The following is a 27,849-nucleotide window of genomic DNA, read 5'->3' as shown; positions in this document are numbered from 1 at the left end:
GGTCGCGACTCTCCGCTTCTCATTGCTCCTTCGCATCGGCCTCGCGTGGTTTGATCCCCTCCTCCTGTCAAATATTCTCCCTCTTCTGACAAATGGAGCAGAGCCCATCTGACGACCCCAATGCAGATCGCGAGTGCGAGACTAACTCTAGAGAAGTGGGCGGAAACCCTCATCAAAGTTCTCCATGAAACAAGTAGCCTTTTAAGCAGTCACGGGTGCAATTTTCACCTAGGATGAAATGCGTCATGAAGAAATCATTTGGTTCAGCTGGGATTCGAACCCGGTCTCCCTGTTGCCGGTCAGGTGTGCTACTAGTTGCACTTCCTCCTTCCAAGGCGTATCTCAGATTGAGTTCACCGGACAAGGTGTATGTCAAAGTGCACAGTGCGTGCGTGGCACACCCGATACGGGGTTCACTAAGTAAGCCACCTTCGGAAATTACTCTTTCATTTCTCAATGGAGGAGATTTTGCCTTAGTCAAAACTTATTTTCCTCTCCACCTTTAGAAGTTTCCAGTTTAGAAGGACATAATTTCAGAATGACACAAAATACAAGGAGCGTGCGGAAAGCATTGCACACATTTTTAACGAATGAGACTGGAAGCTGCAAGAGCGTTCGGTGGCTACGCGCTGGGCTTAGATTGCTGAAACAATTAGCAGAGTAGCAGTGTTTGGAGTTGAGTAGCAGTGTATGGAGTTGAGTAGCAGTGCCCACCAGCGGCCTCTGCCCCCAGGTTGACCTTGATGGACTACCGATTGGTACCTTGTTGCTTGTCATGGCGACACGGAGAGGATTATATTAGAATCTCACTACATTTCCAGGCCCAACAGGAAATGTAAACCAAGAGTGATATTTTGCCCAACGGATATGTATAGGGATTTGTATTTAACCAAATGGCGATAAAAGACTTGAATGTGGCGGAACTTAGTTCCGCATTTCCGTTAACGGATTGTGTCCAAACCAACCCCTGCAATACGCCCAGTGCGGAATAGACTAAGCAAATGAGAGAACAGCACTAAATGGGCGTATCCTATGGAAGAGGTGACCCCCAAAGCATCCCATTCGGAATTCCCAAGCCGTGAGTTGGTTGACTGTGATTCCTGATTTCGTTTTCCCGCATTGAGCATTCGTGAGCGCATCAATTCAGCCCGAGGGGCCACTCAATCAGCATAGGCCTCGGAATTTTGAAGGAATTCATTGCTCGAGGAGACAACTCGCCCGTCAATTGCTGCGATTCGTCAGGGGGGGGAGCTAGCCCCTATTCTTCCGATTAGCTTTTGATCTTTGGAGGGGGGGAAGGAGACAGGAATTATTCTAAATACGAGGGGTTGGAGACCATTGGTTGGCAGTGCAATCGGTGTTTAGTGTATTATTACTCTTGAGGTGCAGGTCTGCAAACAAACACTTCAGCATACCAATGTACCGAACACTTATTGTTCTTCATCTGGGCTATAATTGAAATATTATCAAATGGAAGATAAGAATGGGAGATTTCATAAATTATAATTTACATAAGTTTGAAGGACAGTATTTTTTTGGGCGAATTACACCATTTTATTTAAACATTTTGAGTTAACATAAATCCACATCATAAGAGCTGTAATGAAGGAACAAATATCAAATTTAAGGAAAACTTATTTTAATATTATTTACCAAAATTAATGGTAGCAGTGTTAATTTAATAGAGCGACAGAAAATTAACAATTCGTCGGTATTTCAGTTTAGAAATGCGGTTTTTGTTCTCATGCCCAAATATAGAATTCCTGGATAGGTAGTTTGGAAAGAAGGAAAAATAAATTGTGATGATAGCATACGTTTGGGACCGTCCTTTGGATTGGTTATGTTCCTTTTAGGCATCTATAAAGTTATACAATTGACTCGTTTTCCATTTTTTACTCTTTTTGATCGCGATAGGTGGACGGTGGTGGCGATCTTGAAAGGTGGAAATTGAATTTTTTCCATTTTCATGAAGTTATGGGAAAATGGCTGATGAATGAGGAAGACATTTTATCTCCCATCCATCGACCGAATTCATTATCATATTAAGCTGCAATTTTGGGCGAATTACACCATTTTATTTTTCCAAAATTTTTTAATGTTATTTATGGTATGTGTCGCTGAAAATAATGAAAACATTGGTTATTGCGGTGACGTTAACTGTTAAAATTTACGAAACAATTCGTTCACCTAAACTCATAACACTAATGTCTCCCGCTCATAAAAAAAGTAACATAACGGGTGTACAATATCACTCGTAGAAGTATTTTGACGAGAGATGTTTCATTTCAAAGACGCGCGGTGTAGGTGGCGGGCTTCTTGGAGCTCGGCGACTCAATTTGAGTCCGTTCTCAACTTTGGAGTGTAGTCTTTGTAAGCTTTGAGAGTCGAGAGAGTTCTCGTAATATTAGCGAGGCAACCGAGTTGATTTTGAGTCAGGATCAAGAATCGAGTGTGGAATTGTGGCGAGAGGATCCGATCGCGAGCCAAGGCGACTCCTCAATGTCAACATCTCTCTCTCTCTCTCTCTCTTCTGTCTGTTCGCTCTCTTGCTTGCCCTTTCTCCCTCCCCCACCACCCTCCACCTCCCCCCCCCCTCTCCGCTGGTGCTTATGGAAATGGGATTGTGACGTGGGACGGAATTCCGAGTCCAAGGCAGCACCAACTTCCTGTTCCGTGAACAGACAAGAGAGGATCGATATGGCGTCACGCGGCGTGCGCCAATCGTGGATCTGGATGCAAGGAAGAGAGCGAGTCACTTCGGAGCTAGCGGATGGGTTAATTTCCATTCGTCTCATTCGCAGAGGCGATTTTTAAAAATGTTTTCCCCGAGTTTCGGGTTTATTTTCCATTCCTTCGTTTCCTGTGAGCTGGAAATTAATGTAATTAGCCTTTCCCACGCTTCTGCTCCTTGCTTTAATTCTTGGGTGTGAGAAAGTAATGCTTTCGGAAGGATGATGTGAGATTGTGATAGTCATCGTCTATCAGGTGCGATTAACTGGTAGGCGCCGGTGGAAACGGAAGTCGTCTTTCCCTGAAAAGCTACATTAATAATCACGTCCATTTAATATTAGTCATCCGTTAAATATAACGGCAGGTAAATTCAAGTTACCTTAGCAATGGTAATCACATAGCGACGATGTTTTTTTATTCTTCCGTACACCATTTGATTTACTGTTTGTCCATTATATCAGAAAATATGGCAGGAGATCATGCCTTTTAGATACTTGTTGCTGGTAAATTTCGCAGATTATCCATGGGGACGTTGTCAATCTCCTTTTACGTGTTATTCCTTGCTATAAGTATGAATTAATTATTCCTATTCATGCATATCGTACTGCGTTTGACGATAGTGAAATTGTACATAATATTTAGAAGCCTTTCTATGTATAGCGGTAATTTCACTTTAACTTTGGGTTATCATTAAATACTAATATGTGCTGAGCTCTGCGCTGATATTGTCAAATAACACTCGGGAAGATACACATTTTCAATGAGAAATTGCGCATTTTGAAATTGTTTTAGCTTTTAGTCTGGCGCACACTGCGAACACTCTGTTATGGTATGGTATTTGGAGGAGGCGACCGACAGCTGAGGTCATTTGCGCCATGAGGGAAGGGTATGGAAGGAAGGGTGGAGAGAAACCCGGCGTCGGCGACAGCCTGCTCTTAACGAAAGGCGCCAAGGGGACCACGGCTTAACGTCCCATCCGACGGACGGAGTGTTGCGCTTGAAATGTCCTCCACACAACATTCAAGCAGGGATCGGGCAGTCTCTGAAAATTCTCTGCCACTGCCGGGATTTGAACCCGAGCCCGCCGGGTGGGAAGCCAACACTCTAGCCACCACACCAACCCGATCCCCAACACTCTGTTTTAATATCTTTAATATTATGGGGTGATCCGTCTTTTATAATTGGCTTTCCCAAGTTCAGTGCAATGCCTTTACTTTCCTTTTCGGCCCTTTGACTCTTGCGCCCTCTACTTGGAGTTCAGTGTGAAATTACGTCTCCATTGCGGAGCGTCGCTCTAGCTCCGGTGGCCTTCCCCGCACGCATCCAGGTCGTTTCCCACATCGGGCAAATCAGGTCACGCCGTTTTTTCTCGCAGCAAAAGCGTTTCAAACGAAGGAATACTGATCGTGTGTCGTTTGTGGCAATTATTGATGTTTTTGCGGCCGTTCTCATTTCTGGCCTCGGGCTTTAAGAATCCCTCCTTCCCCACTTACGATTGAGTAACTGATATAAAACTCTTGAATCAGAACTGAGGTCCGCAAAAAATGTCATTCGGAGGGAAAGTGAAAGGTGAGCAAGTGTTCCCAGTCATGCGCGCGTGGGAACCACTGCTTGATACAGTTATGTTATTACTATTAGGGATACTTATGTAGCGTGTATACCGTAATTTGGCGCACTGGCACGCGAAGTACCTCAGCCACGAGCTAAGGAGGGGAGGCAAGGACCGACGAAATAAACTGCATGGCGGGTCCGTTCGCCCGTCCCCTCGACGAAGGCAACTAGCACCTCCAATACAATTATTAACTTTTTTTACTTTCTCATAATATCCCAATCTAAATAACATATTTCTAAAGTACTAAGAAAGATAAGAAGAATGATATAAAACAAGAAGTACTCCGATCACAAATAACAAAACGGTCGAAAGTCTAAACAACACATACAGTATAACGGCTAAAAAATGACGGCAGTTGTAAAGGCAATAAAAAACGGCAGATTTATTTCATTTTTATTTCAAGGAAAATAAGATTAAACTCTGTTGATGTGAAAAAATTAAATTAAAAAACATTAAAAGATGAACTATAATAACTTTGAAAACAAGGATTATTTATCTATATTCACTGTATCAGTACATGTAGCATTTCTTGAAAATCAGTATATTTCTTTGATCTCCCTGAAATCCCATAGCTCTTCATCAATCATTGAAAGGACATAACATTCTTGATCGCTCGTTTACTCCATTCCAAGTCTCCATATCGTATATCCATCCGATATTCCATCTGGAGAGTGGAATTTTGCAGCCTATGTCCTCTATATTTATAATTCACCGCTCTCTCCGTCTTAAGTGTTTGCCGCGATCTGCTCCGGTGTCCCAGTGCAATGAGACTGCACTCGAATGGGTGTCGCGACGCTCTCAGTTGCGAACGAATTCGTGTTCAATAAATCTATTGATAACTTATCTCATTACTCAGAGCTGTATTCGGTAGCACGTCGACTGGTTTCAATGTTTCCATGTCGTGTGGTGATCAAGAGGAAGTCGGATGTTGCGGACGTGGGATTGCTCAAATAGATCGTGGTTGACCCTGATAGGGCTATGCGGAATATATTTATTTAATTTTATTATATTTAAAATATTTATTCGTAATATAAAAATATTTAATATATTTTTTCAACAATGATAAAGCTCCACAAAGTCAGATCGCAAGCAACTGAAGATATATTTGAGTCAATTAATATATTATTTACTTAGTGGCATAAATGGATTTACTTGCAATATTTTGGATGTAAACTTTTGAGCTCACTAAAATACAATCTTCAGCGGAACTTAATTTTTGACACTTTCCTCCAGCCTCTACTCCACCCCATCTTAGCCCACTTAAAAATGCTCATATCTGCGCTCGCTTCCCTACCTTAGTGACCGAATATATCGGTCGTGTCCCGCTTTATGCGAGACTAATGTTTTTTTATTCATTCATGTTACAAAGCGCTCCATCCCTTAGCATTCCTCTGTTCGCTGTGGGTTGAATTGAGCTGCAAGCGCTCAGAAGCGGCTTGCAGAAGGGGTGGTTTCTCGTTTGCCCTGAAAAGATTCCTTTACGTTTGAGGCGGTGTTGAGAGGAAATGTCTGTAATCAAATTGACATCCGTGTGCGCTTTTTAACGAGTGACAATTACCTCTCTTGCTACTTCAAAATTGAGGTTAAACGCAAAAGTTGTGTATCACCGTTGTCACAAATAGTGGGAAAATGCTTGCGTGCATCATAATATTTTTTGTGGCCATAATTTTATTAAATAGCATGCGAATGACTAGTAACATGTGCAGAAGTAATTTTAACATTTTTCAAGGTGAATATTCGATTTTGTCCATCATTTTCAAATCGCCGAGATTTGAAGTAATCTCATGATTCAGAGAAAGTTTGTTTCCAAAATAATTTTTTTGTGTGGGCATGGCTAGACATCTCCGGTTCATCCCAATTATAATAATTATAATGATGATGTGTTATGCGAGTATTAAGTTAACCCTCCAGCCACTTTATTTCTAGTGTCTCCTACGAAAGGGCTCCGATAATAATTGCATGATATTTGAACGGGATGGAAACACAGACAGCTGTCATTTATTTTTGACATGAAAAGCAACTTTTTGAAACTTTTACGCTTCTTTTCACAATCCAGATTGAGATGACTAAAATGGTGATTAGAACCAAAAGAAATCTTATTATGGAGGCTTCCGCGGTGAGTTAATTGGTGATTGTTTTTCGGGTTCATTCCGCGTTGACTCCTATTTTAAAAATATGAGTCAACGCGGAATGAACCCAAAAAAACAATCACCGAAAGAAATCTCATCTGCTGTCGGTGGAGATTCATGCACGGTCATTCTCAATGTTTAGCCGATGATAGTCTACTCTCAACTTATTATACCATTCCTAAATGCCCTGTGAATGGTTGAAACGCTGCTGATAAAAAACGTGACATTGTTTTTTAAAATGTGACCCCGTTCACGATGCATTGAGCGAGCGAGGGAGTGGGAGGCGATCGCACCAAAAAACAAACAATTCTTTCAAATTGTGCGTATCTATCTTAAGAAGCCTTACAAACATGCCACCAGCACCACAAACCCCTCTCCAAGAGCTGTTCCCGCTCCTTGCCTGAATGTATCGGATTGTATTGGTATGTATTGTCTGTGCACGAATGTGTTGAGTCATACATACCTCCATGCGCGGAGCGGAGTCCCCCTTGCGGCCGTCTCGTACAACATTGATTTCCGTTCGTCGCCACTAGGGGCGCTTTTCAATCGGTTTCCAAAAATGTCCGCAGCACAGCAACGATTGCAGGCAGTGATCCTCAATATTTGCAATCCCGAGTACCATAGTATTTGCCAAATGCTTGAGTTAGTACATAATTAAGTGGTATACTTTGATTGGAATCGTCTCCATTTTCTGGTATTTGCAAGAGGATGTGTCGTAACGAGTTGCGGGTTGGCGTTTTCTCGGCCTTCACTTGTCCCCTGCTTCCTCTGCCATTCAGGGGCGGACTCCTTTTCCGATCCAAACATGGTCAACTGGCAACTCCCCCCGAACCGTACCAAAAGAAAATGATAGGACACGTTTTTGTGGGCATGTTTTTACTACTAAAAAACAAACTAAACATGTTAATAATGTGAAAACCAATGCCCCATTCCCGATGTATAGCTTGATGTTAGCAACTGTGAGATAGTTGACGAGAAGGGAGATAGATCACAGGGCTGTTATCCAGTGTACGGGCCTCATGTGTTGCTTTTTTCATTTTCCGTTTCACGCCCTTGCAATTCCCAAGAAAAATGGAGGATAACATTGGTTTATTAATTTATTTATATTAATTTCGCATTTGTTTGTTGTGATAACCAAAGTGGTAGACAAGGCGTTTTTTAGTCTTTGTTGGGACACTACCCTTTTTGACAGTGAAATGAGAGAACACTGAAGACTCGGATTGTGCTTGATTGAGGAAATAAATTTTAGTGGTAAGAAGCAGCTGATTCTGTGCTTTAGAAGTTTTGTCTGGTTAAATTATGGCTATTACTTTTATTAAAAGCCGAAAGGACCCCCGAGGGCAGTTCACCCCTGAACCCTATCTCCCAATCACACACAACCCCCACCCACCCACCTAAGATACTTTAATTCTCCCCATCACCACAATGGCGTTATTGTTGCCCTTCTCCGCCTCCTAAACAGTGGAGAGTGTTGTAATGGAAGTGTCGACGACTTCAGTACTTCCACGTAGTCGTCTGTATCTCCGGAAAGGCTTTGAAAAACTTTAAACAGAGTTTCATCGCTAACTTTGAATAACCATTACAATCGGTGATAACCTTTGATAATCTTTTGCCTCTAGTGCACAATAATCCTTTGGATTTTTTGTGCTATCAAGGCTAAAGTGCCAAATATGATTTTTCTCTTCTTAAATCTCTCGGGTTCACATGATCGTCTATTTTTTTCTTTAAATTATCTAGTAGTCCGCTCTAGGGTAGTCTCATCTTAAACAGGAGAGCTGCTATGCAAGTGGCTAATTTATTGATATTCACCGAGCGCTTGGCTCATCACCTGCTGCAACCACCTAGGATATACTTTTTCACTGAGTTTTTATCCTTTGCCAATCGCATGCAGAAACATATGGAAAAGAAAAGTTGGGTGGGGTATAGATGGCTCTAGTTGATCGGCGCTAACCGATACGTAGCAGTTAGTGTTTACGAGGGGCGTATCTGCGTTGTATGTGCGCTTAGTATGCAAGTATTTGTGATAGGACAGACGAACGTGAGGTTTCCACAGCAACGCGAGTGACAATTGAGAGCGTGTTTTCTTTTCGCCATCTTCTTCATTTGCTCTTGGCGTCTCCTCTTGCGAACGTCACAGCAGCCGATACTCTTTCCTTCGGCACCCTCTCGAGTGGTCCACGCCTCGTGCTTCTGCCCCCTCGTCCGTGTTTTTACTGAAGAAAAAAAAGAAGAGTCGTGCAATCCGCACCATGCTTTCGGCCGCGAGAGCTCGCAGATGTGCATCGACAGATATCGTCGCAGCGAATCGCTCTGGCACGCGTCTTTCGTGTATTTTTATATCGTTATTCACTCCTCGAAATAATAATATACATATTTAACTGTAGTCTGCAAACAGTAAGGAATAGATCTATCTTCCTTAAATCGTAATTGCAAGTTAAGGAAACGGAAAATTTTAACTCCGTGTTACTGTAGAATCGTGGATATTCTCACACATCAGCATCCATCCTGTATCAATGAAACGATTTTAGTTCGGGTTCCAAGTTACTGTGAGTGAGCAAACTGTAGCCAGTTGAAATGGCGACTCCTTTGACCAAGTGACTGCATAGAGGAAGCCCATTTCCATCCCATCAAAGGCTGATTTCTGTTGTCACTTCGGTCGCATTTCATTTGGTTTTCAAAAATGTCCGCGGCGCAGTGATGAGTGAAATGCGGTGTACTTTTATTCAATACTTTGCAGTTTAATGTTTTTCATTGCGAGGAATGGATCACATCATCTATCATGCATATAAATTTCGGTTAATACCTCTAATTACACCTTATTTCCCCGTGAAACTCGGATCACTTTGTCCGTCAGCGACGCGGGTGGCGACTTTTCTAAACCCATTTCATGCGCCGGGCGAGACAACACATTTAGAGGTCGACTTACGCTTCCGTGACATTTTTTTGCCGTTAACAATGCTGCAGGGGTGGTGTTGTGTTGGTTGTTTCATTGCCCGCTGTCCTCCTGGTGGCCAAGTGACGCGACAATTGACTCGCGGCCGTCGCCACTATACCATGGGTCTAACTGATTTTCTTGTTTATTAGGAAGGGATGGTCTTTTAAATAATAATCGGTTGGGAAATTCCGTTGCGGTCACTTTGGCAGAACTAAGACGATCGGATCTTTGATTTTGAAATTACTTTATATTGAGCTTTAAGTTTTCTTATCTTGACGTATCCTGATTTAACCAACTTATTACTGTGCTTAACAAAATATTTAAATGTATCCTTTCAAATGGACTTCTAAAAATTATATAAAGACACAGTATATTTGAAAATAAATTATTATAAAAAATATTATCAGGTACTTATACCATGCACAAATATCAGGTATTCCCTGTTCAAACAGTCTTTGATATCTCTCACTCAATCGGTGATACATTTGCGATAGAACAAAGTTCACACAACAATCAAGCAGGGATGTCTGCGAAAATTCTGTGGGAGTTGAACGCGGGTCTACAGGGTGCGAAGGAAACACTCTAGCCAGCACAGCAGCCGCGCATCACTCCCAGGTGATCGCAGGCCCGTATGCACCTGGCTTGTATTAATGGGCAGCTCGGGACTTTTCCATTTGCTGCTTCGGCTTCACTGCTCCAGGAGCAGCAGTGCTAAGTAGTGCTCATTAGTGGGTAACCCATGTGGAGTTTAAGGATGAGAAGGCTGAAATCCCGAATCCTTAGTCACGTTGTTGTTGCGGATAATAGCAGGCATTCACAAACGGTGCATGCGGATAAACGCAAGGAGTGGATAATATTGCGTCGATAAATTCCCACGGGACGTCAATCGAACGGTGATTAATGTCCGCCTTCAACGCCCTCAGTTGGAGCGGGTCACTGCACGGCTTGGATTGTGCCCGTTGGCTTTCACTGCTGCTGCGACGCCCTGCTCAATTGCATCTCCCTCCATCACCCCTATCAGTAATTTACGACGAATCGCATATCTATGCATACGATTCGACGAGCCAATTGGTTAATATTTAATCGGGTTCAATCAATAAATAGAGAACACTTGTTATCACGATTCTGACGGATGGTTGTTGCTCGGCTTCATATACTTATTGATGGTGATGTAGAGGAGCAAAGTGACTGCGCAGGTTTCCGCGGTTACAATGTCTCCATTCTTCCGATGCTGCTGCCACGACGGTTGTTGATTTAAAGACAAGAGTTTCGCTGCCACTGCTGCCAGCGTCTTCAGGTCGAGGACAGTCTTCAACAGTGCCAGCCAAACTGTTGTCTTTAAATCAACAACCGAAGCGGTAGTACCGGAAGAATGAAGACATTAGAATGCAGTTTGATATGGTGAATGCAGAGTGTAGAATGCCTTCCATTCTCATAACTTATAATTCCATAATAAATTTGCCTCAATCGTATGCATATTTCTGTTGCGCTTTTCTCATTTTCAAATAATTTATATAAGTAGGGGTGAAATTATTGAATTTAAAATGTTATTTCCTTTGAAAACTCATTTTTTACGCTTAGCACTTTGACATTCAACCGATTCAGTCGTTATATATAGTGGAAGTTCGACATGTTAAAATAAAATGTAGTTGCACTTTTCCACAATGTGTGCGACGCGTCGCGACGCCTTCCTCGGCTCACAGAGCCATCTGGTGGCAGATGATGGTCCTGTCAGCCGAAACGCGTGATACGCATTAAAATGGCAGTGGAATAGTGCATACACATACGGCCGTATTCATAGTTTCCTTAGTAAGCTACTAACGCCTAAGTAGCGTTCTAAGTAGTAGCTTACTAGCAAAATGGTATTCATAGATCGTTAGTAAGGGCTACTAAGCTTAGTATGCTACTATCTTAGTAGCCGGTTCTTAGTCGCCCTCCGGCCTTGTCTAAGGGAGCTACTAAATATGGCGGACCGTTGTGGATGATCGAACTCCGGTTTTATTTGTATACTGTTATAGAGTTTTTATGCATTTGTGCCAAAATGGAATACGAGAATCCATTTTTCAAGTAAGGCAGGCAACGTATGTAGTGTAATTGTTGACAGGAATTGAAAGTCTTTCGTAGCTGCGAGGAAGCTACGACTTGCAGTGAACTTGTGCCTCTAGTGTAAGTGAACACAATTTGTACATTCAATGCGCCCCTGAGTGAATTGATTGCATATAGACGATGAAGTAAAGAGTGAAGCGACAAGTGAAGTGATTTGTGAGTGTATGAGCTTCGACAAAATTATTTATTTCTTTCATACTGGTTTAACCATTTCGATCAAAGGTATCTACTAGCTGTTGCGAAGGGAATATGTTTCATATTCGAAGCAGTTGTTCTTTAGGGATACAGCAAACGCTTATAAATTTTCATTCGTTTGTACGCTTATAATTTGTGTTTGATTATATTACTTATTCTAGACACTTTATCGTGAGCTTTCGGCAGTGTTTACATTTCGCGTATTTCGTTGCGCTGTTGTTTTTGTTTTGGTTACGGTACGAGTGGTAGTGGAGAGTGAGATTGGAAGTTTGTGGATGTTACAATTTCTAGTTTAAAAATTTGTGTCAGCCTATTTATTTCATTGTCTACGTAATGGTAATGTGAAATAACATCAACTAATTCAATAAATCATTAGTGATGAGTGGAAAGTGAGATGTGAAGAATTCTTTCGAACGTCAACGAGTGCAAATTCTTACGCGCATTATTTTAACCCATGAAAGGTCATCCCACGCCCAGGGAAATAGCGACAAAATTATGCTAACGCATAATGCTTTATAATTATGGTATAACCTTTTGGTGTGTGCAGAGTGATTGGAAAACTGATTATCATTGTTTACTAGAGTTACGTTATAGTGTTTTAAATTAAGTGTGAGTCAAGCTTTTCATTGAACCAGTTGATTCAGAATGTACGGATTATAAGTGTCATAAAGACAGCTCGTGAAATGTGCAGTGAAATGTTGTGTGCGTTGTAGTGCTATTTGTGATATGATCAGCAATAAATAAGTAAAACAAGTTACGTTAATTATGCTTTGTTTTTTACATTAACCACCTCTAGTAAACTATATGCCGTATATTTCCGCACGCTGTCAAAATTTGAAATATTTAAATGTAGCGAAGCAGATTGTTGTTTCCTTGACTAACATTTTAGGAGTTGCAAACATATGTTACTAATTGCTCGCACGTAGGTGTTTGTAACGTAATAAATGTGTATCATTCACACATTTATCTCAACGTTATTTTCTTAACGATTCATTTCTGCATTGCAAAAGTTTTCGTTTCTACTCCGACATTGAGGTGTATTTCTGCTCTCCGAATACAGATATGTATAATACTGACGTTGCTAGTTATGTTTTTCCATACTAATCACGCATACACTAATGGAAACAAATATCGGAAGTGCAAACAATACGCAATGTATATGATCAATAAATATACGGCCGTTTGTAAAGCCATAACTGCATCTCAAACATACAAATGCTTCGGTATTACTCATAAATCTACCCTTTCCCAAAGGTATTGCATAATTTTTGTGTACAGCAATCAAAAAATGTCTGAGATGAGATATCACATCGAATTATCCATTATGAAGTAAACATTTCAATGCATTTTGCTGAATCAATTTCTTTTGTTTGATGGTGTTACGAATTTTCCGCGCCGCGGAGGAGTCAGATGCAGTGTTGTCAAGCGTAGCCTAGCGGGTTGAACCCAAATCGCTACCGAGTATCGGCTGCCGAGCTGGCTAGTAGCATACTAAGTTAGTAGCTCTTAGTAGCTCACGTAATACAATCCATGAATACCATATCTTAGTAGGCGACTAAAAGGTCTTAGTAGCCGACTAAGTTAGTCGCCCTACTAGCGTGTTTTAGCGGAAATCTATGAATACGGCCGATAATGTTTAAATACTTAACACTTTTTATCGTTCGAAGAAGAGCTCTTGCTGCGTATTCAGTACATAGTTTATGTTTTTCCTTCCTTTGATGCAGTTAATCATGAATCTGTATATAGGTAGAGGAGGCATTGCCGAGAACGACAGACAGAAATGCTATTCAGTTATAATGACAAACTCACGTCGCAAAATTGTCTGTCACCACCGAAATCATGTTTGGTGTCCTTTGATTACTGAGTTATCATATTTCGGAAGTCATCTTTAAGTAATTAGAAGTAAGCTCTCCCAATCGCCCTATTCGCACCAAAGCAGTCGTCATCTGTTACCCTGAGGTTAAGTACCCCCAACATTCACTGTTACTCCTAAAATTCCTCAGTTCTGAGTTGGATGAAACGCCTCTGTACCCAAAATAGATACTCTAATAGCCGAGGTAAAATGCTTTAATAATTGAAAAGTAGGAAATAAACTGAAATTTGCTGAGGCAAAATGTTTTTACTCATTGTAATAGGGTGGTTTCCTATTATTTTTTTATTGCCTAGATCAAAAGATTATTAATCCTGGAGTACAAATTTCACACTTTTAGATTTTTAAATGACGATATCTATTTTTCGCGATTAAATGGAAAGTGAAAATTTTCAAGCGCGCGAAAACACGACGGCTAAGTGAGAATGCTGGGAAATCTCCGTGTGACGTCGTTCTGGTTCCCGCTGCCGCAAGTGAGGTGACCTCGGGGCGAGGCTTTGAGCGCTGATACGACGCAGGATGCTAGCAGGTAGCAGAGTACCCTGCTAGCTGGTAAGCGCTTGGCTTAAGTAAGGATTATTATAACTCTATCAAACGATGGAAATTTTCCGACCTTAAGCAATGTTAATAAGTGATTATTAAGAGATGTTTCCCTGAGCTCTGTGCCTCATGCATAGTTTGGTAATCTAAGACGATGTAAAACTTCTATCTACTTGTATAGAAACTCGGTCCCTGTGACGTCACGTGGAGTGGCATCGCATGGGCGCCAATCTGGCCTTTTTCAAATGAGGTTAAAATGGAACATTGCCATTCGTCTAAACTAGGATTTCTAAAAGCAAATAATTTTTATATTATGAACTCGCACGCTCCGCGCGCTCGTTAAGGGGCTCCGCCCCTTAAAAACCCCGGTTCCGGCTTCGCCGTCTACATTTGTGGTCGCTCGAAGACTTTTAAAGTTTGAATAATCTCACCTCAGCTAGGGGCCGGCTTCGCCGGCCAGGGGGTAGGGAGGCGCCCCACTCATTCCTCGAAACGGCTTCGCCGTTCCTCGCTGGAGGGCGACTTCGCCGCCCAGGGGTTGAGTGTGAGTTGAGATGGGTGGAGTCTACAGCGGCTGCGCCGCTTGAACGGCAGGGCGGCTTCGCCGCCCGAGGGTTACTGAAGCTCCCCCTCGCCTACGCCAGTCACTCCTCGGAACGGCTTCGCCGTTCATCGTTGTGGGGCGGCTTCGCCGCCTTGGGGTCGAGGAGCCCCCCCGCGGCTGCTCCGCTTAGTCCTCATTAATGCTCTTCTCCACCGAGAAGGGTGCCCAAGGGGATTAGGGGGTTTTAATGTGTCATGCATGCGGTCACTAATCGTCCACAGTGATCACGTAGCGATGATTGTAAAGGGTAGTGCAATGCGGAGTAATAGTGGCGACAAGTACCCATAAAAGAAGACTTAATGGCACGTTTTTCATTTTTTGCGGGGGTTCCAACGGAATACCGGGGGGTTTATACTTGTGTTAAACCAGTGGTCACAAATCGTTCTCATAAATTCCGTGCCGATAAGTCGTAGGGGTCCGGAACAGTGGTCTGACGATTCTTTTACCTGGAGAGGCGATTTGTTAGAAATTTTTTGGGAGGTTTCACGGGGTTTTCGGGGGTTTTAATAAGTGGTAGGGGCACCGGTTAAATTGTGACGAAAACTACTCGGAAAGGCGACTTTAAAATTCATTAATTTTTTTAGCGATGTTGCAGGAGGTGATCGGGGGTTTCTGGTATTTTTTCCCGTATGGTTTACGGTTGCTCGCCCTCACCTAATATTCCGGACCTAGACCTCAGAGGGGACGGGTAGTGTGGCGTAATGTTTGCGAGAAGTACCCAAATAGGAGACTAAATGACACATTTTACGTTTGGGAGGGATTTCAGGGGGATACCGGGGGTTTAAATGTGTGTACTCCTGGAGGTCACCATCCATTTACATAAATTCCGTGGGGATGAGTCGTTGGGGGCGGTGGAATAGTCACGTAAAGTACCCAAAAAGTAGACTTATATGCAAAATTTTATTTTTTGGGGGGGTGTATGAGGGTTTACCGGGGGTTTATAGGTTTTTACTGCCAGCGGTCATCAATCGTCCACATCAATTCCGTAGCGATGAGTGGTAAGGATTGGAGAAGCGGCGGAATTGTGACGATAAGCACCCGAAAAGGCTACTTATATGAAAATTTTAATTTTTTAGGGGGTTTCGGGGGGTTTAAAGTTGACGATACTATATGGTCACATTCATTTACTGTCATTTCTAACAGAAGTGTGCCTTATGACATCCATATTTCGAGAGTAATACAATAAAAAGCAAACCAGTCCCCAAAAAAAGTGAGTAGTGCCCGCCATTTTTATTTTTTCGCGGTTAAATATATTGAATCATTTATTAAACGTTCATGTTTTCTGAAAGACAATAAAGAAGTGTATGTAACTACAAAGTTTGAAAGAAATCGGTCAGGTTTAAATTGACATAATCTTCTATTAGTCTGTTGGAAATCGTAATTTTCGGTGATTTTCGGAATATTTTAATTTTTTTCTGAGTAACCAAGGACGACGAAAGAAAATTGTTACCTTTATTTCGTAGACGATGTTATTAGCATATATAATAATCATTTTCGTTATCCTATACCTTAAATTAAGTCGAAGGGAGCGGAAGTTATGAAATTTTATTCGAAAAACGAATTTTTGGACGCCATTTTGGCTGCAATTTTCTTAAAAAGAAATTAACAACATTACGTAATTACGTGCCCACGTTTGTCAGCTTTCAGGAAATGCATTAGCGATCCGTGTGGCACACACCATTCGCGCGCAGTAAAATAAAAACCGAAAGACTGTCCCCGAAAAAAGCCCGATTTCGGCCATTTTGTCGTCCTAGCGACGACACGTGGCGGAAACTTCCGGTTTTCGGATTTTTCCTCCGGATCATTTCGGGTTCCCCGCACGCGTGCCAAATTTCAGCTCTCCAGCACTTCTAGAAGTGGTCGGGAATTTGTATCCATGAGTGAGTCAGTTACCTCAAGGGCTGTATATAATAGAGATACAATAATGGTGGGTAACGAATCGCAGTCAATGCCTTTCGTTTTCTTTAATGAAGGAAACTACCCTATTACTTTTGCTGTCACTTTTTTACGGAAAGAGGCGATTACATGCATTCAAATAAGATTCAGTAAATATACATCGATTCTTACCGCTTTCTTTCGAGAACCTCGCCGACGATGAGGGAGGCAACCATTACTTCGAAAAGCATCGATCTTTATCTAATTTACCAGCATCATCGTTAGCATGTTCGGGGCTGAGATGGGCGTGGATGAAGGAGCCCTTTCGCCAGGACCACACGTCACCGAACGCCATGTCTTCATCCCAACACACTGAAAACATCCCAACACATTGCTTACACGGAAAACCTCTTTGCCGCTCTCGCGAAGAAACGTCCCAAGAGGATTTTTAGATCGTCGCTCGGCTGTCCTCGTATCTCCAACGTCCCCGTGGATTTCCTCGAATGTACACAACGATCAACATTAACACGTACCTATTGATTACTATTCATTGAGGTTTCGTGTAAACAGCTCGTGCCATTCGTCATTAACGACAAGGATGGCTGTTCTTCAACGGAGTGCTAGAAACGTAAGAAAAATCTGGGGAAAAGGATTTTGAAAGTTAAGTTGTATCTCGTAGGGATGTGCGAGTAGAACTTTTAGATCTCGAGTCGGATTAAAAACTACTCGCGAGTATCAAGTCGAGTCGGGTATAATAATTCTCGAATTAGGCAATACAGCAATGCTTGCTCCAATATATTCTCATTTTTCCAATCCCATTATGAATTTTCTATTCTAAATGCTCAGCTTGATGTAAAAAGGAAAAGATAATGAAGAAATTTGACGGTAACTGTGTCATCATTAGGAGATAAATGGGCAATAATGTGTCTTAAACATATCCATTGGCAAAACTGAAATGAATTAACCTCTAGTAATACGTCGACAATTTAAATAAAGTATTTATCCAAGCTGAAAGAGCCCTGAGTAAACGAATTTGCACAGCTATAATAAAAATTACCTATTACGTAAATTAATCATGTAATATTGGATCCTTTCAAATTCTCATTCAAAAAAACAATTCCTCTACATAGACATGCATCAGGTTTTGACTGCCCTACGTAATATTATTACCACCAGCAGAAAATTGCATTTCGCTACACACTTGCGTGGAAGTACATACTTTCTTGCCAAAATTGAAAGCATCGGGACCTTGGGAATTCTTATTTAAAATAATACCAACAATTTTTATGGATCTTGAATATAATAATGGAATTTAAGTGGACGAAGCGAACGAACTATAGAACTTAGCTTTATCTTTGTAGAGGAAAAAAATCTATATTTCTCACGTCCTTTAATCAACCTCAGCAACTCTTGTTTTTTTATTCAAGAAAGAAACTAAACGCAACAAAGGTATGAACGAAAATGAACATTAACATATGCAGTAATCAAAAAGGTTAAAATATGACACCACTTGTGACGTCAAATACCGGGAAAAACCGGCATTCTCCGCTAAAACCTTAAAGTTACATACTTATTTTTCTATCTTTCAAAAGTCTTAACAAGTGTTTAAGTATTTTCTCGGCGTTTGAGAAAAGAGAGCTGGGTAGGGTACAGAAGTATCGCACAGGAAAGTATTAGCAATGCAGCGGTCCTCTCCGATTACTCCGAATACGCCGCCGGGTCGGAAGACGATCGGCCGCCGCGGTTGGCGTAAAGGTATTCGGCGCCCACGTCGACTACCATTTGCCCACTACTCAATAAGTGATTGGGATATCTCTGAAAATTTTCCGCCACTGCCGGAATTTGAACCCAGGGCTGCGAGATGGGAGGCGAATGCTCTCGCTTCCACATCACCCCAAAACCATCGTTAAGGTGGCCGACGGAATAATTCCCCTCTCATAATGATATCCTTTTGTCCTTCACGAGTAAATTCCCTACTGGATGTTTTTCCTTTCATCGTGTCGCGAGCTACGATAAAATAAGATCACACCGTCCGGTTGAGGGCGTGTCCCTCGGATTTCGCTCATCGAAAAAGGCGCGATGTGCACTATCGCGTTTCATTTATTTCCCATCGGTGGGAGTTGAGCCCTCAAAAGCAGTCGCGGAATGCGATGTTTGTCTGGCCGGGGTCAATGAAATCTGCGATCCGTCGTCTCTCTTTCTTTGTCGATGCGTGCGTGGGACGAGGAGGTCACAACGATCAATGCGCAACCGAAGGTGCAAGTGGCTGCGTATTGCAGCGTGTAATGCGCATTGAAAGGGGAAACTGAATTCCTTGTGGCGTCGACACCGCTCTGCGTGCTCGCGTTGCCATCATTTTACGACTCTCGTGTGACGACGCGTCGTGCGGTTTTTAAATGAATGAAAAAGAAATCCGATGCGGCGTGCCGGAATGTTCCCGAGCGTTTTCATACCGTTCGCTGTCTCACAGTTTGAGCGGAATCGTGTGACTCAGCCGTCCTGAATCGAGCCAGTCGTTCAAACGACATGCTGTTCCGAATCTCTCGATCCTTTGGCCGTCGTTCATTCTGTCGTGACTTTCTGTGAGCGGTTTTCATGCATTGCCTCCCAAAGAATCGCGTATTTTTCAGGAAGTACACGTCACATGTTATAAATTGAAATCAGGGTCCGAAGCAAGCCGGTAAGCCGATGCGTTTATTTCGAAATGAACGCTTGTGCAGCCGCTTGAACCGAATCCGTCGCGATTCTCTTTTCACTGACGAGTTTTCTCAATAGTCGCATTATAAATGTGCTTGTATCTTACGAGAATAAAAGGAAGAGTCTGCATATTATTTTTACGTAACCATTATATTATTACGCGTTATTTCTTCTCTTTATTTTTAATTCAGCATTTTATAGTAGTTTTATTATACATTTATCTACAGATAACCTAGGATCGCCATGACAGGTAACTGATACGTACATATTTTGGGAATGTAATTATTCGAGACTCAAATCACCGATGGCGGCGCTGAAAGCAGTGAGGTAATTTGCCAATATGGCTGACGCATCGAGGATATTGTTGTGATGATAACAAAGGTGCAATAGGATGAGTTGCCGAGCCACTGCGATAATTAAAGTAGAAAATCAAGGAAGATTTTCTTTGCTTTGAGGAGGTACTTCAATTCCCACGGGCGAAGACAATAGCAGTTAAGATTAACTAATTAATTAATTTTAGCTGAAATATCCTCTAGGTACTATCTCACGGACATTACTCTAAGGGTTCCTAATGACCATAAATGAGTGACTGCTATAAAAATGACATTATTCTCAGCCGGCTAGAAAAGAAAAATTGCAATACGTCGCTTACCCCAAGTGCATTAAACAAACAAACCACCGTCCCAGTAAATGATGAATTGTAGCAAAAAATGGCGACTGAAAAGGCATTTTACATGAATATGAATGCTTAAAATATATTACTTGCGACGTTATGATGGCTTAATACCAAAAATATAATTAGAAAAATCAGGAAATTCCCAGAAATACCAATGATTTGTCAACGTGGTTTCCTTAGGTATCCTCGTAGATCTACTTCCGAATTCGGCCAATAGTTGGCGTATTGCTTGTTTGGATTCTCGATTAAGAAAATAAAGACTCGGAAAGTCCAATCACTACTTGGGTTAGGTACACTTTGATCGCTCCACTATCGACCAACTCTCTAGAAAAAGTCGTGGACCATTATTAATGGACCGCTCCTTAGCTGTGAATGTCGCAGGGCAATCGATGTGGCTTTGCCGAGCGTCCAACAGATGTGGAGCGTATGCGGCTTGAGTTATCCGACGCATCCACTAAGTATGGCGTGTCTTTTTTCAAAGTTGCAACATTCCAATTCATCAAAACATTTGACACTAGTGACTTCTTTTATATTTAATCACTAATGAGAATGCTTTCAAAATAATTAATCCGTTAACCTACCCTGTTTTCAACTCCTAATGCCATTGGCCCAATATTATTTCATTATTAGGCGTAGACATTGAAATTCGGAAAGCCAGAAATAAATCATTTTAGCAAGCTTGGCATATCTTGCGCTAAAGTTGTTCTGTTTCCCCTCGGTCGAACAGTTGAGACCAAAGAAGGTACTGCAGGACTATGTTTCTCCGCGAATTAAAACGATGGCTTAATATGTCCGATGAGAGTGATGAGGCAAAGACATTGTTGGGGGTTGTTTGTGCCATGATTGTATTTGTGGTGATGCTTGTGATGCCCTTGTTTATGTTTTTTACTCTTAGTTTTACAGCACACTGTGGTAAAAATGATCTTTAATCACTGACTGAGAGAAAGAATAATATTCGCTAGCTATTCCTACGCGGTCATTTCTAGGTCTACGAAAACTTCGCTTTATCTACCTATGAATCATTGTCGTCTTCATCCTAATGACATTTATTTTGAACAATTCAATTGCCAGTGTTTGTGCATTATCGGGAGATCATGTGGTTAATTTCTCCTTCTTTGGGGCAATCCCTCGTTCTTAAGGTGATGCGTTTCCTTCTCTTCACTTGTCTCTCTAAATCGGGTTGAAGACCTTGTTTTCTCTTTTATTATTTCGCCCACGGCCAGAAAACAAGCCACGCTCGGAGGGCGCCCCGAGATATGTGACTGGCATCCCAGAATGTGATTCATCTACCTCCGGTGAACACTCACTCCATCGAATGAATTGAGTCTGCTCGTTTTTTTTTCTTTAAATTGGAGGAACAGATCCCAGTCGATACATTAGGACAGTGATTTGCACCCATAGCTATATCTCATTTTGGATGCGGAAATTTGTTATTTTCTGTTCTAAAAATACGTTTTAAAACAGCTAAATTCCAGTAAATACCCATTATAGAGGTTGATTAAACCGTAATCGTGTGAAATTCTGCGATAAAATGCATTGAAACCGGTCGTTTGAGTATGAGTAGTTGTGGGAAATTGCTAATAGTAATTTTTATTTAACTTTACCTCGCCACATTTGTAATAGTGTAGTATCCTTCATCAAAGAAAACGAAAGGCATTGACTGCGATTCGTTACCCACCATTATTGTATTCATAATATACCAATTATTTGCTTTTAGAAATCCCAGTTTAGACGAATGGCAATGTTCAATTTTAACCTCATTCGAAAAAGGCCAGATTGGCGCCCATGCGATGCCACTCCACGTGACGTCACAGGGACCTAGTTTCTATACAAGTAGATAGAAGTTTTACATCGTCTTAGATTACCAAACTATGCATGAGGCACAGAGCTCAGGGAAACATCTCTTAATAATCACTTATTAACATTGCTTAAGGTCGGAAACCTTCCTTCGTTTGATAGAGTTATAATAATCCTTATTTAAGCCAAGCGCTACCAGCTAGCAGGGTACTCTGCTACCTGCTAGCATCCTGCGTCGTATCAGCGCTCATAGCCTCGCCCCAAGGTCACCTCACTTGCGGCAGCGGGAACCAGAACGACGTCACACGGAGATTCCCCAGCATTCTCACTTAGCCGTCGTGTTTTCGCGCGCTTGAAAATTTTCACTTTTCGTTTAAACGCGAAAAATAGATATCGTTATTTAAAAATGTAAAAGCGTGAAATACGTACTCCAGGAGTAATAATATTTCGATTTAGGCAATAAAAAATAATAGGAAACCACCATATTCTGCTTTGTTCCCGACTGAATTCGAATCCGACCCAAATTGAGCTCTCGTGGATGTAGGCAGTGCTGAATTTGCCAGTGTTGTGTGTTTACCTGTGGTAGGATGATTGCTGTGGAAGTACATCTCTACGAAGGGAGGATATGAGATACTTGTAGAAATAATTGTATATGCTTTTTATTTCCTTAGAACCCATGTTTACGCAGGCCTTACGGAAGTCGCTGAACTTAATCCTATGGTTGAACGTATAGGTATGTAGCGATAGCTACGCTAAATGAATTTCTTATGGAAATGCCGTAGAGGAGCGTTTATTATCACTTTAATACACAGACTGCCCTGAGTAGCCGATATGGCTTGTTTTTATATTGGCGGCGAACTCTCTGGAACTCTATGAGGTGTAGCTCTGGTTCAGGTACCCTACATTAAGCAGGGAACGTTCAGTTCCAAAAACGGCCGTATGTGGGGCGAGAGTGGCTGATGACGTATCGAGGGTCGGTTGGCCGTACAGGGTCAACTGAGAAAACGGCCCTAAATATTAGCTTATTACCCGAGGGAACTTCAAAATAAAGGATTCTATTAATTCAGCAGCCTTTCCTCGTATCACTCCTTGAATGATTTAAAGCAGAAATCGCTTCAGAACGGCGGTAATTTCCGTCTCCTCCAATTCATCACCGTGTAACTCCGGCTCTCGAATTGCGCGAAATGGGATCAAGTAGTTAGGGGGTGTGAATCGCTCAGTCGACGGAAAATGGCGCTCCTTAGGGCGAACTCTCAATGTGCGCAGTGCTTTCAAGTCAGATTGGACAGATCTGAATGAAGAGGAGGATTGGCTCCTTCCCGTCCTCATCGTGAGTGCGAGCGAGTTAGTGTGAGGGGGATTCGATGACGTGCTAAGGGGATCATCCCCTCGCGACCATCCTTCCCGGCATGCCTGGCGATCTCACCTCCAGCGTCCTCACTTGCCCGAACTTTGCCTCCAGTCTTGAGAGATTGTTAATATTAATGTGCCCTTTGCCTCTTCCCCCGAGACGAGGAAGAGGTCGCAAACAGTTGAGAGCGACGGAGCGCTGATGAAACCGTTTGTTTAATAATTGACGACCCGTGGGGATCGCTTGGAAGCAGCAGAGTGTTTGTTTCCGTCGAATCGCCTTTTTATAAAACATCGCTTCACTCTCCACTCAAAATATGTCATCCCTGCCGCGATCGATGGTGTTGCTCAGACTAAAGTGGTGTTTGTCAAGTGGTGTTTGCCAAGTGGTGTTTGTCAAGTAGGTGTGTTTATTAGTGGCCTTGGAAATTGATTTTAGGTGCATGGTGGGTGGAGGCAAGCGCGGGTGGAACGGCCGGCCGCCGAAACTCCAATTCATTGAAAGGAACCAGTTTGTTGACCGCTTCAGACCTGACATGATTTTGAAAGAGGGAAATATAGTTTTTGATATTTTTTACCAATCAAGACGTAATTTAAAGGCCATTAAGTAAAATTCACCGAAATCTTTTGATTTGTTATACTTTGTAGCCAATACCCAATGTGCATGCCAAATAGTGCTGTTTTCGGGGAAATGGATACGAATAAATAAAAATTAAATAATTTTTATAAACGCCCAATATCATTATGATAGGGTCCTTAGGGTGATCAGAAATCGTCGTCTAGATCCTTAAGTTATCTGAAAGTATGTGTCAATATACTGCACGCCGAGTATGGAATGGAATCCGTATGTGCTTAGATTGATGTAACATCTTTTACAAGAGCACACATCACGTTTACGATCGTCGAAATGATGCCATTGATTATTTTCGTATACAAATTGGGAGCATTATCAGATAATTATTGGCCACAAAGGGTGCGTGCAGTGATAATTACTTCAAATAAAACCCACCCTCTTTCTTGGTGGGGTAAGGGAGTGAACGACGGGGGAAGTGGGCTCCCTTGGGAGTTTGTAACGTGAGAGACAGCGATTGAGAATGCAGATTAGAGAGGGACTGTTAAGGGCAACTCACACTCATTGCTCCCGAAAGGTGGAGAATGGCAACGGTCTCTCTTCTAAACAGAGGATGATGAGTTGGTTTCGCGGGGAGAAGTTTCTCACGCCACACCACAATGAACAGGGTCTCAGCAAGGAACCGTTGCGTCGCAGCGATATTTGTAAAGTTAATGACGGAACTTTTTGTTTCCTTCCTTCCGTCACTAAGCGTGAGTCTCCCAGTGGCGTGCTCGTATACTGCGAGTGTGACTCATTCAGTGTCTCTGGAAGGCGGAAGTAAGCATTTGGGAAGCCCGTGATCGTTTTATGAAGTGTCTGGCAAACTGAACCCAATTCATTTCTTTTGCGCACATTTCTAAATGAATAAATAACTTGATAATGTTTCTTCCTCACTCTTTAATTTTAATTCTCTGCCAATTCCATTAATTAGTATCACTTGAGCCCAAATCCACGAATTATTATATTTACAAAATTGGAACTAAGCGATATCTATGCATAGCGACTTGATAGTTTTGATGTTGCGCTTCCACTACAACTTATTGCATCAACTTTAAACCCGCAATTGTCTGTTTTGAGAACTTGCATCTCATACGATTAAATATATCATAAATAATAATTTTATACTAAGATCGTGGAACTCATGACTTTTTTAAATTAGGTTTTACCGTTCATTTTTTTCTGAGAGCATTTCCAATTTTATTCTGCATATATATATATATATTGTGACGGTACGACTAGCACCGTCGTTTTTTTTCAATGATTTCATCGCGGCCAAATCCAGGTGTGAGCCATCGCTCATTTTAAATTTAGCGGGCACAGCACTGTTAGAGCGGCGTCCCCATCAAGTACAAGGGTTTTTCGAGTGTCATTTTTTTTGTTATGTCACGTGAACGCCGCTATATAACGGGTGTTCACGAGGAGACGGGAGGACATTTGTGTTTGGAAGTGCGCGGAAGCAGAGAGACCTTCCAAGCCGAGATAAGGCCAGCGCAAAAGGAACGAGAGTCAACGGGAGATAAGGAGTCAGTCGGAGTTCACGACTCAACGTGGGAACCACCCGCTGTGCTTCGAAGCCGCAGGCGGAGAGTAGCCTGTTGGGCTCAACCAGCCGAGACGGTGATTCGACAGAGAACCACACCATTGACGCGGTAAAATACTCAGACCCATCTCCCCGGATAGTGTATTATCCACTCTCCCTGCTCGATCCAACATAATTCCTCAAGAAGAGATCCCGAGTGCTGTTCACTCGAAATTAGTGATTTGTGGAACGATATCACGCAACCCTTTGCCAAGCTTTTTCAACATTCAAAGAGAAAAGTTGTATCACTAATCTCCCGTCCACGAGGTTTGCATATTCAAAGCGATAGTGCTGGACATTTCGCAGAACTGGACGAGGAGCCTGTACATTCTTTGGCATTTGTAAATTCATCATTCATCCATTCATCCTATTATTTTTTGTATTAGAATTAAGTAATTTTGGTGGGGTAGTGTTCTTCGTCTTTTGATTCATTTATTTTTCATTTATGTTTCATCACAAAAGCAAATCATTCATCCCTCATTAGAACTAGGAAAGGGTATTTCTCTGATTTTTGTTTTTTTTGTACGGTCAATTTTTGCAAATAAATGTGTAAACCCGATCATTTTGTAAGAGGTCGTTTCTATCTTGTGCTGTGCTCTGCACTGAGGTCAATCCATCCCCAGTATTTAGATACCTTTATCGCGAACGCGCGCCGCAGAACTTCCACGATATTATTGTATAGACCCGTGATCTATCACAATATATATATTTATGAATGGTATTTATTTTAATTAAAATGCTTCTTTTATTTCACATGAAGCTGTACGGTTTTCGCCTTCAAAAGCCACTTTCAAGAGTCAATTTTCTTATCACAGGTCTCAAATAAACCCATGCATGTTGCTTAAGTTTCTGATCTGTGGATTTCAAAAGTTATACGTTTAGGAATTCGGAGATTTTTGCAAACTGTGCAAATAGCACCTAGTTTCCTTACCCGCCGGCGATTCAGGTGAATTTTAAGTTCATTTATGTACAGGAAAATGATTTTTTGCTCTAAGTCTTACCGTTGACCAAGTTTTAAATAAAATAAGCGAAAAATTATGAGAAGACTCCATTAAAAGTACTCCAAGCTTCTTCGTTTTTCGCTAAGCGTGCCACTTACACTGGCCTGTGTAGCCCCAGCAATGTCGCACAAAATAAAAGCCAGTCCGTTCCCCGCGTTTGTGTAAATTCTCTCTTTGCACTCTCTCGCTGTAGGTATCAGCGTTCTAAAGCGAGCTTCTACTCTCGTGGTATAGAGGTTAGAGAATTTTTCAGTGATTGAACTCGTGGCGCTTGTGGGTATTCAATTGTTTGCGTATTTTCCTCACCGGTCTTTCCTCTCCTCCTCGCATCTTATCAGTATTTGTGATCCCATTCATGAAATTCCCTCTTATGTGTCACGGAATCCGCTTTTTATCTCATTTCCTTCCGTTTCGATGCATATTCTCTTATGCAGCCCCTCTCGTTAATTCATCGAAGAAAATTATCTCCATTCTTTTCTAAAGTTCCTTCATGCTTTATTGCCGGTTTATATACTTTTAAATCGGAGTGTTATAGTGAATTGACCTAGGTCAGAGAAAACCTAATAGTTTCGGAGCTCATATCAAACGAAAAATATTCCTAAGGATTCAATGGGTATTTTAATTTCCTACGTCGTTTATTCGTTCAGCAGTCTGATATATTAGGCGGCCTTCTCCATGAAACTGGCGTGATTTTACAAAAAGAATGTGAATTTTACTTGCATAAATCCCGATGCATCGTTTGATATCAAATTCATGACTTAAAGTCAGTAGCTTACATTTCCGTTCTGGAATGGAGTATTTGAAAAAAAAAATGTAATGGTGTTTTGTGTTGCGCATTAAAACAAAACAGCGTCGGGAATGATGTAAACTGAATTAAAATAAAAACCATTGTCTTTGAAAAGACAGCTTTCAAAACTGCTATGAGTAATTGCTCTACGTAGATTATGAACAGAGTTATTAGATATAATACCATTCAAGACGAAGAGTTTTCATTGTAGTTGATGGTGGGTGAATTAATTTTGTGGAAGTTGCGCATGATAGAATAGCCCAGTGACCAAGTCAGATGGAGGAGGAAGGTACCGTTAAAACAAGGTTTATCTCATAAAATGGCCCGTACCTTAGCCAGGAATAATTTTAAAGTAAGTTTTTATACAAATTTGACCCTCGGTAAGGCGGTTTTGAATTCCAAAGAGCAGGCGAAGAATATACAGAAAAGTGGTGTCTACCTTCTTCGATGTAACACTCGTGAATGTTTTTATGTTGGCCAGACTGGCAGCCAAATAAAGACTGCGGCCCGTGAACATTTTAATTCATTTTTAAACTGTGACAATGAATCTGTTTTTGCTAAACATCTATGTGACATGTTACACGAGGCTAATTTTTATCCTTGTGTTTTACCCACTAGTGAAAAAGGAAAAAACTATGAGGTAAGAAATTGTTTAATGACATTGTGCCAACCCACTTATCACCCCTCCTCAACGTTAAGCCCCCCCCACCCTCCATCAATACCCCCCAAAAATACCCGGATCCCAATAGCACG

The 27,849-nt window shown here is 41.7% G+C and overlaps 1 protein-coding gene across 2 annotated transcripts in view; it reads left to right on the top strand.

Annotated features, from left to right (window-relative positions):
* LOC124156625 (GAS2-like protein 1) overlaps nucleotides 1-27,849 on the top strand; it is a 329,284-nt gene that overhangs the window by 113,242 nt on the left and 188,193 nt on the right. The window lies entirely within an intron of this gene.

The sequence above is a fragment of the Ischnura elegans genome, chromosome 3, assembly GCF_921293095.1.
Source record: "Ischnura elegans chromosome 3, ioIscEleg1.1, whole genome shotgun sequence".
NCBI lineage: Eukaryota > Metazoa > Arthropoda > Insecta > Odonata > Coenagrionidae > Ischnura > Ischnura elegans.
Note: the sequence above shows the minus strand (reverse complement) of the source record. Positions and strands in the feature narration are given on the sequence as shown.